Here is a 14,889-nt window from a genome sequence, read left to right on the forward strand (position 1 = left end):
AGATTTGCCTGCATCACCTACAAAATCATACCATATGGTCCATCGGCCCATCAAGCCTATACTGCCAAAAATATCTACACATCAACCAAAGCCTGCAGTTTTGCTGTGCTGTTAAACAGAATGAAACTAGGAAGAAGGTTACCTCAGATTACAATGGGATCTGGACCAGATGGGCCAATGGACTGAGAAGTGGCAGATGGAGTTTAATTCAGATAAATGTGAGGTGCTGCATTTTGGGAAAGCAAATCTTAGCAGGACTTATACACTTAATGGTAAGGTCCTAGGGAGTGTTGCTGAACAAAGATACCTTGGAGTGCAGGTTCATAGCTCCTTGAAAGTGGAGTCACAGGTAGATAGGATAGTGAAGAAGGCATTGTCATGCTTTCCTTTATTGGTCAGAGTATGGAGTACAGGAGTTGGGAGATCATGTTGCGGCTGTACAGAACATTGGTTAGGTCACTGTTGGAATATTGCGTACAATTCTCATCTTCCTATCGGAAGGATATTGTGAAACTTGAAAGGGTTCAGAAAAGATTTCCAAGGATGTTGCAAGGGTTGGAGGATTTGAGCCATAGGAAGAGATTGAATAGGCTAGGGCTGTTTTCATTGGAACATTGGAGGCTGAGAGGTGATCTTATAGAGGTTTATAAAATCATGAGGGGCATGGATAGGATAAATAGAGGTGGGGGAGTCCAGAACTAGAGGGCATAGGTTTATGATGAGAGGTGAAAGATATAAAAGAGACCTAAGAGACATTTTTTTCACTCAGAGGGTGGAATGAGCTGCCAGGGGAAGTGGTGGAAGCTAGTACAATTGCAACATCTAAAAGGCATTTGGATGGGTATATGAATAGGGAGGGTTTGGAGGGATATGGGCCAGGTCTGGCAGGTGGGACTAGATTGGGTTAGGATATCTGGTCGGCATGGATGAGTCGGACCAAAGGGTCTGTTTCTGTGCTGTACATCTCTATGACTCTAGAACCATTTTATACAGAGCTAACTCCCACTAACAACCTTGAGATAAATGACCTTGTTGATCAATTAAGGAATTTTGGCCAGCACACCAGGGTAATCCGTACAGCCATATGAGCCACAAGAGCAAGCAGATTGGTTTACTGACATACCTGAAGAATGGCACTTGTAATTAATAATGCATTGGTATATCCAAACAGATGGTGCACTCAGATGCTGCAATAGGGTTTCACCAACTGTGCCCTTGAGATGAGGGAACCATAGTAAGCATGCTGCTTTTGTTGCAATAAGGTGTAGAGGGATCGAGTGCCTTCTCTCTTTGCATACTCATTGGTTGATTGTGACAAGTTTTTATTTAAAAGGATGTACGTGCCAAGTCAGTGAGTGTTTTGCCATTCAATATGGAACAATTTTTGTGAATAAGAATAAGATTTACCAGCAGACTTTCTTTGTATCAAGGAATAGGAAAGGTGGAAAGTCAACAACAAATCTCTTGTGACAAAACCCCACTTGTTGAATGGCAGGCTTTGAACTACCATGAAAAAGGTCGTCCTTGCTAAACAGGTTCTGGACAAACCAAGGCCCTGCACCAACAATCTTGATCACAGGGGCCTCAGCACAAGCCCTTTATTAAAAATCACACAACACCAGGTTATGGTCCAACAGGTTTAATTGGAAGCACACTAGCTTTTGGAGCGATGATCCTTCATCAGGTGGTAGTGGAGGGCTCGATCGTAACACAGGATTTATAGCAAAAAATTGCAGTGTGATGTAACTGAAATTTTACATTGAAAAATTGATTGTCTGTTAAGCCTTTCATTTGTTAGAATACAGTGATAGTTTCACTTCTTTCATGTGTAAATCACAAAACCTTTTTTTAAAAGTTGCATTCTCGGGTTAGCTGTTAACAGTGGTGATAGCTAGACAATATGTTGAAGGTGTTAGCCCCCTGTGTTCTCTGTCTATGAACTGATGTTTTAGATTAATTCTAATATAAAAAGTGAGATAACAGTGTTTTACATAAATTCAGGCAGTTTTTGAGCTCAGAGTTCTACATGAATGTATGCAGCTTTAGAGCAAAGTGCAATGTAATTCTGCAAGTACAAATTCACCCCACAAAATATATGTGTGCATGTGGGTCTTTGTCCGTCTGCGTGTGTGTGTCTGTCTGGGGTGGGGGTTGTGAGTGTGAGAAAGTGTGTGTGTGTAGTGGGTGCAGAGTGTCTTAAGTCTGTGAGGGGGTGCATGTGTGAGTGTGGGAGTGTGTGTGTCCATAAGGGTGTGTGTAGGTGTCTGTGTGCATGTCTGTGTGTATGTGAGAGTGTGTGTGTGTGTAGGAATATCTGTGTGTGTGTAGTGCAATGGTGATCACCTGCAATGTGACATGAACCCAAAGTCCCAGTTGAGGCCCTCCCTATGGGTACTGAACTTAGCTATCAGCATCTGCTCGTCCGAGCAGAGGTTGATAGCTAAGTTCAGTACCCATAGGGAGGGCCTCAACCGGGAGCTTGGGTTCATGTCACATTACAGGTGATCACCATTGCACTACACACTCACAGATATTCCTACACACACACACTCTCACATACACAAGGACACAGGTACACACAGAAGCGCAAACAGACACCCACACACACACTTATAGACACACACACTCCCACACGCACCTCCTCACAGATTTAAGACACTCTGTACCCACTACACACACAACACACACACACACTTTCTCACACTCACAACCCTCACCCCAGACAGACACACACACACACACAAAGACCCACACGCACACATATATTTTGTGGAGTGAATTTGTACTTGCAGAATTACATTGCACTTTGCTCAAAAGCTGCATACATTCATGTAGAACTCTGAGCTCAAAAACTGCATGAATTTATGTAAAACACTGTTATCTCACTTTTTAGATTAGAATCAATCTAAACATCAGTTCATAGACAGAGAACACAAGGGGCAAATACCTTCAACATATTGTCCAGCTATTACCATTGTTAACAGCTAACCCGTGAATGCAACTTTAAAAAAAAGGGTTTTGTGATTTACACATGAAAGAAGTGAAACTATCACTGTATCCTAACAGATGAAAGGCTTAACAGACAATCAATTTTTCAATGTAAAATTTCAGTTACATCACACTGCAAATTTTTGCTATAAATTCTGTGGTACGATCGAGCCCTCCACAATCACCTGATGAAGGAGCGTTGCTCCGAAAGCTAGTGTGCTTCCAATTAAACCTGTTGGACTATAACCTGGTGTTGTGTGATTTTTAACTTTGTACACCCCAGTCCAACACCGGCATCTCCAAATCAAGCCCTTTATGTACTTGTGAAGAGGCACAAACAATTCTGTGTGTAACTGAGTGTCCCCTCTGCAGGCTAAGTAGCAGGCTAACCACTTTAAACTCAGCAAATGATGACACTTCCATTTGGCTCCAAGACTTTGTATTTGATAGATCAATAAAACAGAGTGTTTCATTGTTGATCTACTTTGACTATGAAAGTCAAAATCATACAGGCTTTTTCAAGTTTGATAAAGAAAAACAATGTTTTATATTGCATTTAGCCTGTTCTAAATAACACGGTCAAAATTTCAACATGCGCACAAAATGCACACACGTATGTGCACTTCAGAGTCTACTAAAGTTAAGGGGGAATATGATTCTGGAAAGGTGGTAACTTGGTTTGCTTCAGACTGGTCTTAGTGACTGTTGTTTTCAGGATCAAGGTAATTTAAAGGCGTTGCCAGATGACTGATCCTCTGGAGACAGCTGTTGTTGGGTTGAGCTATTTTTAAAGCCTCTGCCTGCTGCACTTGCATAATCAAAATTCGTAAAGTGTCTGAAGAGAGATTCACACAGGGTTCTTATCCATTCACCATCTCAGATACTTGCCCCAATATGTGAAGAAATCTGCTCCTTAAGCACACAAAAAAATTAGTTAGTCTATCAAACAATCTTCTCTCTCCACATAACTAATGACCCAAATATGGTCATGCCTAGCACATTCCAGTCACCTGATTTATGTGATGAGTTTCTGTCTGAACAGATTGCATTCATAGCCAAAGTCCCATTCTCCAATATATCCAATGGTTTGTCTCCACCCAGCTGAGCACCAAAGTTATTCTTTTGATGCTTTGTTAATGGGGTAGATAGTCCCCACTCAAGAAGCAATTGTTCTTAACGCGGTTTTGCAGGGAGGTTGTCTCCATTGTTGGTGTTTAAATATAGAAGATTACAAATGTCCACTGATTATCAACTGTGATCCTAAGTCATTGAAATATGGCATCAGTTTTTAAAAGAAAACATTATTAGATACTTCCAGTCATAAAATTCAAAAATCATTTTTTAAAGAAATCTTTAACTTCATAACACAATGGTGAAATTTGCAAGAATATAGATATGTTTTTACATTAATCTAATATAGCATATATATAAAAGAGGGATCAGTTGGCTGGATGCCTGGCCTTCAATGCAGAGTGATACCAACTGGTTTAATTCCTGCGCTGACCAAAGACCCACCTCTTCAAACTCTCCCTTCACCTGAGGTGTGGTGACCCTCAGGTTAAACCATGAACAGTCATCTCTCTCTAATCAGGGAGTTGTCCTCTAGGAGAGTGATGACATATTATTTTGTATGGAAGAGTAATAATTGAGTTGAACTATATGTTTTCAAATCCTAATATTTGCCTAACAACACTGGAGAGCATGAATTTCTGGTCTGAAGACATGTACTGTAAGGATCTACATATACAGATTACTAAAGAAATAACCTCGCTTGATAATATGAAACTAAAGGATTATTAGGTAAAACATCATAGAAAGGAATTTTGAACAAATACTTTAGACATTAGAGGTAAAGAGGTGGCATTAAGATGCAAGATCAAATATGCACTATTCTGTTTAAAACTTTAAGTTAATGCTTTGAAGCAACAATGACCAGTTATTTTACTACGACATCTTACTGTCCTGATTTTTATGAGTTTTTTTAAAGGAATAAGACTTACAATCCTCTGCGAGAAGAAATTCCTCCTCATCTTAGTCTTTGATTGGTGCCCCTTTATGGTTATGATAAGGCTTCTGATCCCAGAATTTCCCATAAGGGGAAACATCCTCTCAGCATTTACCCTGTCAAGCCCCTTAAAAATCCTATATGTTTTATGAGGAACAGAAGCACTTTCCAACAATATGGTGTGTTGTTAGTGTTGCTCAAGCTAGCAATGCTGCAAGTGATAGAAAGTGAGTTCTTGCTGTCAGAGCACTGAGTGTTTCACTTCTGAGTATTTCAAATTGCTGCCATTTAGTTTGTGGAATTTGTTATCTTTACGCACATTTCTGCAACCTATTTGACTTTGTCTGGAATGACATTGAAAAATGGCAGGAACAGACCACTTGGTCTGGGTTGGTGTTCCTGCTCCACACACACAAGTCCGTCTGCGTCACTTATAATCATTCTAACAACATATCACATTTTGTACGACATACACATGAATTAAAAGCATGAGGAGGCCATTGACCACTGGCCTGCTCTACTATCCAATAAGAACATAGCTGTTACATTGAGTCCACATTCGCACCAAACCCAGGCAACCCCTCCTTAACAAGAATTGCTTTACCTCGGCTTCAAAGTATTCAAGGACTCAGCTTTCACTTTCTTTTCAGGATGAGAACTCCAAAGACTCATGGAAGATAAATAAATAAATTTGAAAAATTCATTGCTTAATCTCTGTTTTAAATGGGTGATCCCTAATTTTAAAATATTAACCTAATTCTAAAGTCATCCATAACAGGAAACATTCTCCACATAGCCATCCTATCAAGACCCCTCAGGTTCCGATATGCTTCAATCAGGTCAGTTCTTACACTTCTGAACTCCAGTGGATAGAAGCCATGGCTATCCAACCTTTCCTCATATGATAACCAGTCCATTCGGGTACTCCTTTAGTAATCTTTCTCTGAACTATCTTTAATGCATTTACATCCTTCCTTAAATAAGGTGACCAACGCTAAACACAGTGTTTTAAAATTAGATTCACTATTGGCCTATATTACTAAGTGAAGCATGACTTTCCCTACTTTTATTTTACCTAATTCCTCTCATAGAATGTGTATAATAATTACATTTCCACAGACTACAGGAAACAAAGTAGCCTTATGACATTGCAGGGGAAATAATTATGTTTGTTATTCCAGTCTTTTGATTAGATCTCTTGCTGAGATATTTGTATCATCGATAGTCACAGGTGAGGTGCCAGAAGACTGGAGGTTGGCAAACGTGGTGCCACTGTTTAAGAAGGGTGGTAAAGACAAACCAGGGAACTATAGACTGGTGAGCCTGACCTCAGTGTGGGCAAGTTGTTGGAGGAATCTTGAGGGACAGGATGTACATGTATTTGGAAAGGCAAGGACTGATTCGGGATAGTCAACATGGCTTTGTGCGTGGGAAATCGTGTCTCACAAATGTGATTGCGTTTTTTGAAGAAGTAACAAAGAAGATTGATGAGGGCAGAGCAGTAGATGTGATCTATATGGACTTCAGTAAGGCGTTTGACAAGGTTCCCCATGGGAGACTGATTAGCAAGGTTAGATCTCATGGAATACAGGGAGAACTAGCCATTTGGATACAGAACTGGCTCAAAGGTAGAAGACAGAGGGTGATGGTGGAGGAGGGTTCTTTTTCAGACTGGAGGCCTGTGACCAGTGGAATGCCACAAGAATCGGTGTTGGGTCCTCTACTTTTTGTCATTTACATAAATGATTTGGATGCAAGAATAAGAGGTAAAGTTAGTAAGTTTGCAGATGACACCAAAACTGGGGGTGTAGTGGACAGCGAAGAGGGTTATCTCAGATTACAACAGGATCTGGACCAGATGGGCCAATGGACTGAGAAGTGGCAGATGGAGTTTAATTCAGATAAATGTGAGGTGCTGCATTTTGGGAAAGCAAATCTTAGCAGGACTTATACACTTAATGGTAAGGTCCTAGGGAGTGTTGCTGAACAAAGATACCTTGGAGTGCAGCTTCTTTGAAAGTGGAGTCGCAGGTAGATAGGATAGTGAAGAAGGCGTTTGGTATGCCTTCTTTTATTGGTCAGAGTATTGAGTACAGGAGTTGGGAGGTCATGTTGCGGCTGTACAGGACATTGGTTAGGCCACTGTTGGAATATTGCATGCAATTCTGGTCTCCTTCCTATTGGAAAGATGTTGTGAAACTTGAAAGGGTTCAGAAAAGATTTACAAGGATGTTGCCAGGGTTGGAGGATTTGAGCTATAGAGAGGGGCTGAACAGGCTGGGGCTGTTTTCCCTGGAGTGGCGGAGGCTGACGGGTGACCTTATAGAGGTTTACAAAATTATGAGGGGCATGGATAGGATAAATAGACAAAGTCTTTTCCTTGGGATCGGGGAGTCCAGAACTAGAGGGCATAGGTTTAGGGTGAGAGGGGAAAGATATAAAAGAGAAAAAAAGGGGCAACTTTTTTGTACAGTGTGTAATACATGTATGGAATGAGCTGCCAGAGGATGTGATGGAGGCTGGTAGAATTGCAACATTTAAAAGGCATTTGGATGGGTATATGAATAGGAAGGGTTTGGAGGGATATGGACCGGGTGCTGGCAGGTGGGACTAGATTGGTATGGGATAGCTGGTCGGCATGGACAGGTTGGACCGAATGGTCTGTTTCCATGCTGTACATCTCAATAACTCTATGAGTTTTGAAGATGTCTATCCCATTTAATATATATGTAGCTGTACCATCATGAAGCAGTTGTAGGATTGCAATTAAGTTTCTTGACCATCCTATGCGTGTATCCCAAAGCACTGAGACTCACCATTTATGAGACAATGGTTTACTGATTGCTCTCTGGCCACTTCACCATGAATCCTGTTGGAGAGCATGGAAACTACACATTGTGTCAACATATTTATCCATAACCTAAACTGAGGAGGTGCAATTGAGTAAATTACTATGTAGATAGTTTGACTCATTCCTTTGGCTTGCATGATATTCAACCACAGGTTGGCGTATGTATTACTGTTTATCCATATCTCCATTTGCCAGTTTGCATTCTTTGCATTATATCATCTCACAATCCCCTGAGGTATCTCCACTTCTCTAATTTTGACATTTTGAGCATTCCCAAGTTCAAATCTTCCACCATTGGTGGTCATGCTTTCCATAGCATAGATCCCAAGCTCTGGAACTAGTCGCAAAGAACAAAGAACAAGGTCTGGAGCTATGGCTAAAGGTGCTGGAGCTTCCAATTTTCTTTCAATCCCTGGCTCTTACTGTCTGCTACTTGAGCTTTCAAAAGATTTACCCGTTGATACTCCACACTTTTGACAGGGTTATGAAGGCATCTTCCTTGGCCAACAAGTGACAGAGTAGGACTTGAAATTGGAGCTTCTAGCTCAAAGCAGGGGTGTTACCCACTGCTCCACAGATCAGAGTCACGTTATACTTATGTTAGCAGGAATTTCCCTTGAGAAGATCCTGTGACTGGCTTTGAGGGAATCTTTGTTTCTGGTTTGCTTGGGGAGTTCCAATGATCTTTCACCAAAATTATGACAGGACAGTTACCAAAATAGCTCCCTAACAGGCCTAGTCTGCAGTAACGGAAAGATTTCAAACTTGAAAGGGTTCAGAAAAGATTTACAAGGTTGTTGCCAGGGTTGGAGGCTTTAAGACGTTGAATAGGCTAGGGCTGTTTTCCCTAGAGCATTGGAGACTGAGGGGTGACCTTATAGAGATTTATAAAATCACGAGGGGCATGGATAGGATAAATAGACAAAGTCTTTTCCCTGGATTGAGGAGACCAGAACTAGAGGGCATAGGTTCAGGATGAGAGGGGAAAGATATAAAAGAGACCTAAACGGTAACATTTTCACCCAGAGGGTGGTACGTGTATGGAATGAGCTGCCAGAGGGAGTGGTGGAGCTGGTACAATTGCAACCTTTAAAAGGCATCTGGATGGGTATATGAATAGGAAAGATTTGGAGGGATACGGGCCCAGTGCTGGCACGTGGGACTAGATTGGGTTGGGATATCTGGTCGGCATGGAGGAGTTGGATCGAAGGGTCTGTTTCTGTGCTGTACATCTCTATGACTCTATGACTCTAAGCGAACTCAAAAGGAAGGGTGAAAAATGCTAAACTTTAAGTCAGAAGTTGCTTTCCACAGTTCAATTCTTTCTGAGGAATAGCCACTATCATATTGTAAAATGAAGAAGCAATTTTGAGGATGGTATAGTACTTGTAGCAAATTAAAACAGCAAGCAGTGTCAAGCAAGGGATTATAAAATAGGAGAAATGCTTCTAATGGGAGGATCTGCATACCTTCAATCAGGACAATGCTGATTTCTACAGAACAGGACTGGATTTCAATTATGTAATCACACAATTAGGAGTCTTTATTGTTCAATCATGCTGCTGGAATTTAGATATTGCAGTAATTTTCCTGGATATGGAGTATAAGTAGTAACTCTGTATTCTGCATTCACTGGTCCATTATCTCTGTGATCCGGTACCCCCCTATTTCCCGTTTTGTGAAAAACTGTCCCGTTCTCTGGAAGAAAAGGGCTTTTTTTTTCATGCAGCCAGGAACATTTCCAGGTAGTTAACTGATGCAAAGGCAGAATAAGGCAGAGATTCCCCCTCCACCCTGTGCAGTTCCCTGCATTTAAGAATTAAAAGTGAATTTTAAAGAGCACCAAGCCAGTGTTTGCAGTGTCTGAAAGTGAAGAAGTTTCATTTCAGAGCTTGTACTGCACAAGTACAATAACTCCACAATCGAATTGTCTATTGAGGTTCGCCATCAGAACCGGAAAATACCTTCATGCAAGTCAGCACCTTCAGGACCTATCTTGAACCTGACATGTGACCTTCCATGATCTGTCAAAATTTCTCGTCTGGCAAAGGCCTGCTCCCCAGGCTATCAAATTAGGGATTTACAGCCTGTATTTAGAAATACTCTGAATTACCAATAATAGAATGGATAGTCAAGCTATTAAGGTCAGGGTTTCTATGCAAATGTCATTTTTTAAAAAGATATTGAGCTGTCGTATACAAAGGTGCCTCAAACCACTAAACTTCAGATTATCATTCCTCCTCCTGTCAGAATTATCAAGAATCTTAACAGTATCATTCCTTTTTTAATTGCTCACTGTGTCTGTATGTTACCTTACTGTGATTTCTGCAGAAAGACACTCAGGATCCTTTGAATACCAACATTTCCTGGTCCTTCACCACCTAAAAGAAAGTTCTATTTTCCTGTTTCTTTGTCAGGGTGGATAACCTCACATTTCTCCACATTATATTCCATCTGCCACATTTTTATTCATTCAATTGACCAAACAACATCCCTTTCAAGTATTTCTTGTGTACTCTTCGTAGCTTACTTTTTTTTAAGAAAGTCTGGATAAAAGTCAATTCCATAGACTGACACTTCATGACACTTCCAGTGCGGTGCTGAGATAGTTAAAAATCACACAACAGCAGGTTATAGTCCAACACTGAATGGACACCGCACAACAATTGCCAGACGGGGATGTTCCCTCACCAGTTGAGGAACACTTCAGCACTCAAGGATATTCGGCCTCAGATCTTCGGGTGACTAGCCTCCTAGGTGGACTTCAGGATACGAACAATGTAGAGTTGCTGAGCAGAGGCTGATAGCCAAATTCCGTACACATGAGGATGGCATCAACCGAGATCTTGCGTTCATGTCACATGACAGGTGACCCCACTGCCCTTTACACTCTCACACACACACTTTCACACACAATCACACTCTCACGTTCATGCAGACCCTCTCTCATAAACACACTCTCTCTCAGACACACACACTCACACCCTCTCACAGGCAAATACTCCATTACATTCATACCCATTCAAGCATGCACACACAAACACATACTGTCTCACTCCCACACATGCAAGCACACACACATTTAAGTCTATGGGGTGAATTTGCATTTGCAAATTAGTATTTACAGATACATTCTATTTTGTTCAAAAAGCACACAACCTGTAGGCAATCAGCCTATGTAACATTTTATAAATTCCTACTTTGGACAGTGAACTAGTCCAACTCAAGGTTCGAATACAGACAGACTCTAACCTCACACATTGTCTGAGCTGAGATATCACCTTTTATTAAAATAAAACCTTAAGTTATCTCAGGACTGTGACTCCAAAGTAGTTCTAGGATTTACATTTTAATGAATCGAAACCTGCAACCCATTCTTAGTGATTAAAGACTTAGCAGCAATCTAAGTTTGTTTAAACCATTGCATCAGTTTATGACACTTTGATCTTTTACTATAAATTCTGTGTCCTATGATCCTGCCACTTGCTACCTGATGAAGGAGCAGCGCTCAGAAAGCTGATACTTCCAAATAAACCTGTTGGATTATAAGCTGGTGATTTTTAACTTTGCCCACCCCAGTCCAACACCAGCACCTCCACAGTGCCGAGATAGTAAGACATTGCTAGAAGTGGATGTTTAGATGAGATGATAAGCCTAGGCTCTGTTCCACTTCTTGGCAAAAGATCTTTATTGCTTTCCCCATATCCTGACTAACTAATATTAATTTCCCAACCAATAACACTAAAAATAAACAGATGATTTATTTCTATCATTGTTGTTTGCAGTGCCTTGCTGTGTCCAATTTAGCTGCTGCATTTCTGACATGATATTAGTGAATACGTCTCATAAACACACGTCTGCCTTTCTCTCAGAACAACAAAACACATTAGTGTGGTATTGGAGAATGTCTAGATTTATAGCACATTAAGAACAAAAGAAGGGGAAAAACATCCAGGAATAAGTAGATGGTGGTTACAAACTGATGAAACACAGAATCAGCTTCCTAATTTACTTTAGCAAATTCTTTGCCTTTAGATGATATTTGAGTTTGCAGGAGTTGAGTGCAAAAGCAGCTGCAGAAGTTTTCTCGCTCTTGTGGTTTCGAACACATGTTGACTGCTGTTTCTGTGCTTTGCTTTGTACTCTTTATACCTGCCTGTCTGACACAAGACAAAAGTTGAAAATAGTACTTACAAACTCCAACAAGCTGAGGCTTCAGGATCTCACAGCTGTGCAGCAATAATGCCAAATTAATCTGCTATATTTCACATGTCTTCTGCTACTAGTCTGCCTCAGCTTGTTTCGGTCACCAAGTCAGGAACTAGTTACAAAGCAGGAAGTACTCAGGAGCTGGCTGAATACTGACTCAAAACACCCTCATGTCCTGACACATGCACTTACTCATACACACATACAGTCCAGATGCATACAAACCCATCCATGTAAAAACCCCAACAGAGGGCTAGGACATAGTGCTATTGTTGCTGGTCTAATAATCCAGGGATCCAAGCAATGTGCCGGTGGATGGTGAAATGCGACTTCAAAAAAATCTGGAATTAAAAATAATGAACATGAAACCATTATCAAATGTCTTTGAAACCCATCTGGTTCACTAATGTCCTTTAGGGAAGGAAATTTGCATTCCTTGTCTGCTCTGGCCAACATGGTCCAGACCCACAGCATTGTGGTTGTTTCTTAATGGCCAACTATAAAGTAAGGCATCAAGGAACCCTAGCAAAACTACAGTCAATGGGAATCAGTAAAAAAACTCTCCACGGGTTGGAATCATGTGTAACACAAAGGAGGATGTTGTTGTTGGAAGTTGCTCATCTCAGATCCAGGACTGCAGGATTTCTTGAGGATAGATATTTTCTAATCAGCCTGTTCAGAGAGATGTGAATAGACGTATCTGGAGCAAGTAGGTCTTGAACTTACACACAACTATCTTCAGCTGCTTCATCAATGACCTTCCCTTCATCTCAAGGTCAGAAGTGGGCATGTTCATTGATGATTGCACAATGTTCAGCACCATTTGCAACTCCTCAGATACTGAAGTAATCCATGTAAAAATGCTGCAAAACCTGAACAATATACAGGCATTGACAAGTGGTAAGTAACATTTGTGCCACAAAGTGCCAGGCAATGGCTATCTCCAACAAGGGAGAACCTAACCCTAGCCCCTTGACATCTAGTGATATTACCATCATTGAATCTCCTACTATCAACATCCTAGAGGCTACCATTGATCAGAAACTGAGTTGGACTAATCAGATAAATATTGTAGCTGCAAGAGCAGGTCAGAGGCTAGAAATCCTACTGTGGGTAACTCACCTCCCTGGCTCCCAAAAGTCTGCCCACCATTTACAAGGCACAAGTCAGGATTATGTTGGAATGCTCCTTACTTGCCTGGATGGATGCAGCTCCAATAACACTCATGACACTTGACACTATCGATGTCAGCTGGCTTTTATTGGTTCAACATCCAAAAATAAACATTCAGTCCATCCCTCACTGATGCTCAGCAGCAACAATGTGACCCATCCATTAATGCACTGCAGAAATTGACCAATGTTCCTCGGACAATATCTTCCACTACTACCATCTAGAAGACCAAAGTCAGCAGATACATGGAAGTCACTTGGCATACACACACATCCATTGGCACAAATATATCCATAAAGTCAGCCAATTATCAATACTCACCCACAGATGACATTGTAAGATCACAAGAAATAAGAGCAACAGTAGACCATTTGACCCATCAAGCTTGTTTCTGCCATTCAAAGACATTGCAACTGATCTATAGCTTTAACTCCACTTTCCTTTCTGCCCACGTAACCCTTGACTTGCCAACAGATCAAAAATCTGTTTAACGGAACCTGGAATATCTTGAATGATTTAACCTTCACTGCTGTGTGCGGAAGACAATTTGAAAGATTAATAACCCATTGAAAAAACAAGTTCTTCTCATCTTGACCTTAATATAAGTCCTCTCATTTTTAAAATTGTGTCCCTAATTCTATATTACGCATTGAGGGGAAATGTTGTTTCAGAATGACAGACCTGTTACTGTACACATGGAGGCAATTTGGTCCATTATGCCTGTGCTGACTCATTAAATGGGCATCATTACCTGGTGTTAATCTTCTGCTTTCTCCCCACAACCTTGCACATTATTTTTACCCAAATAATCATCCAAAATCCTCTAGAACACCTCAATTGAGCAACAACAGGTCTTGTAGAGGATTGGAACTCAGGATCTCTCGAGTACTAGTTCAACCCATGCCCCGAATTGAGAATCATATCCTCAGATCAACGACTCAGCGACAAAAAACACCTCATCACTGAATGACAACTTGTCTCATTTATTATTAAATGCAATCCAATACTAGATACAAAATACAAAGCCAACTCATATAGTATACTGAAATAAAAACAAAAATGCTGGGAATATTTGGGTCTTAGCCACAGTGCATTCTCTTTGTCATACTTTCAGTGCTCTCCATCCTGCCCCTAACAATAATAGAGTTTTGAGCTCTGAACCTAGGTCTGGAGTCTCTATCAACCACGTTAATATTACACCTCCCCCTATTAAGGACTTTAGTTATGATAAGCAGTTTGGAAAAGCTGGGACTTGTTCACCTTGAGTTGTGTACCCTGTCAAACCCCCTTAGAATTATATATTTCAATATGATCACTTTCAGAACACTCTCTCTCACAGATACACAGACACACTCCCACATGCACATATGAAAATCAACTTCCATTTCTATATAACTTCAAGCATACATCATACACAGGTTCTATTCCATATGCTCAAGGCATTCTATCCCCCAAGAAGATCCAGAATTCCTAATCCAGGGATTATGCACGTTATCGGTAACTTTAAGGGTTTATTTTCTGATAGAGCCTCCATGTTCCCAAGATAAGGAAGGCCAAATGCTCCACTTTAGTTTGTCCAGCCTGGAAGAGGATCTGATCTCTTAACACTTCCAGGGTTTTTAAGGCCAATATTTTATGCAGATATCCTTTTCCTGTACTTGAA

General features: G+C 40.8%; 1 protein-coding gene across 2 annotated transcripts in view; it reads right to left on the bottom strand.

Moving 5' to 3' along the window:
• The window catches only part of matk (megakaryocyte-associated tyrosine kinase), a 69,613-nt gene that overhangs the window by 48,453 nt on the left and 6,271 nt on the right, over positions 1 to 14,889 (bottom strand). The window contains exon 1 of one of the 2 annotated variants that reach the window (XM_060845953.1): positions 12,039 to 12,127. The exons of the other annotated variant lie outside the window; for it this stretch is intronic. The gene's annotated coding sequence lies outside the window, so the exon portion shown is untranslated. Of the gene's footprint in view, positions 1 to 12,038; positions 12,128 to 14,889 lie in introns of those variants that run through there. 2 annotated transcript variants of the gene reach the window in all.

Source organism: Hemiscyllium ocellatum, chromosome 28 (genome assembly GCF_020745735.1).
Source record: "Hemiscyllium ocellatum isolate sHemOce1 chromosome 28, sHemOce1.pat.X.cur, whole genome shotgun sequence".
In the NCBI taxonomy this organism is placed as follows: Eukaryota; Metazoa; Chordata; class Chondrichthyes; order Orectolobiformes; family Hemiscylliidae; genus Hemiscyllium; species Hemiscyllium ocellatum.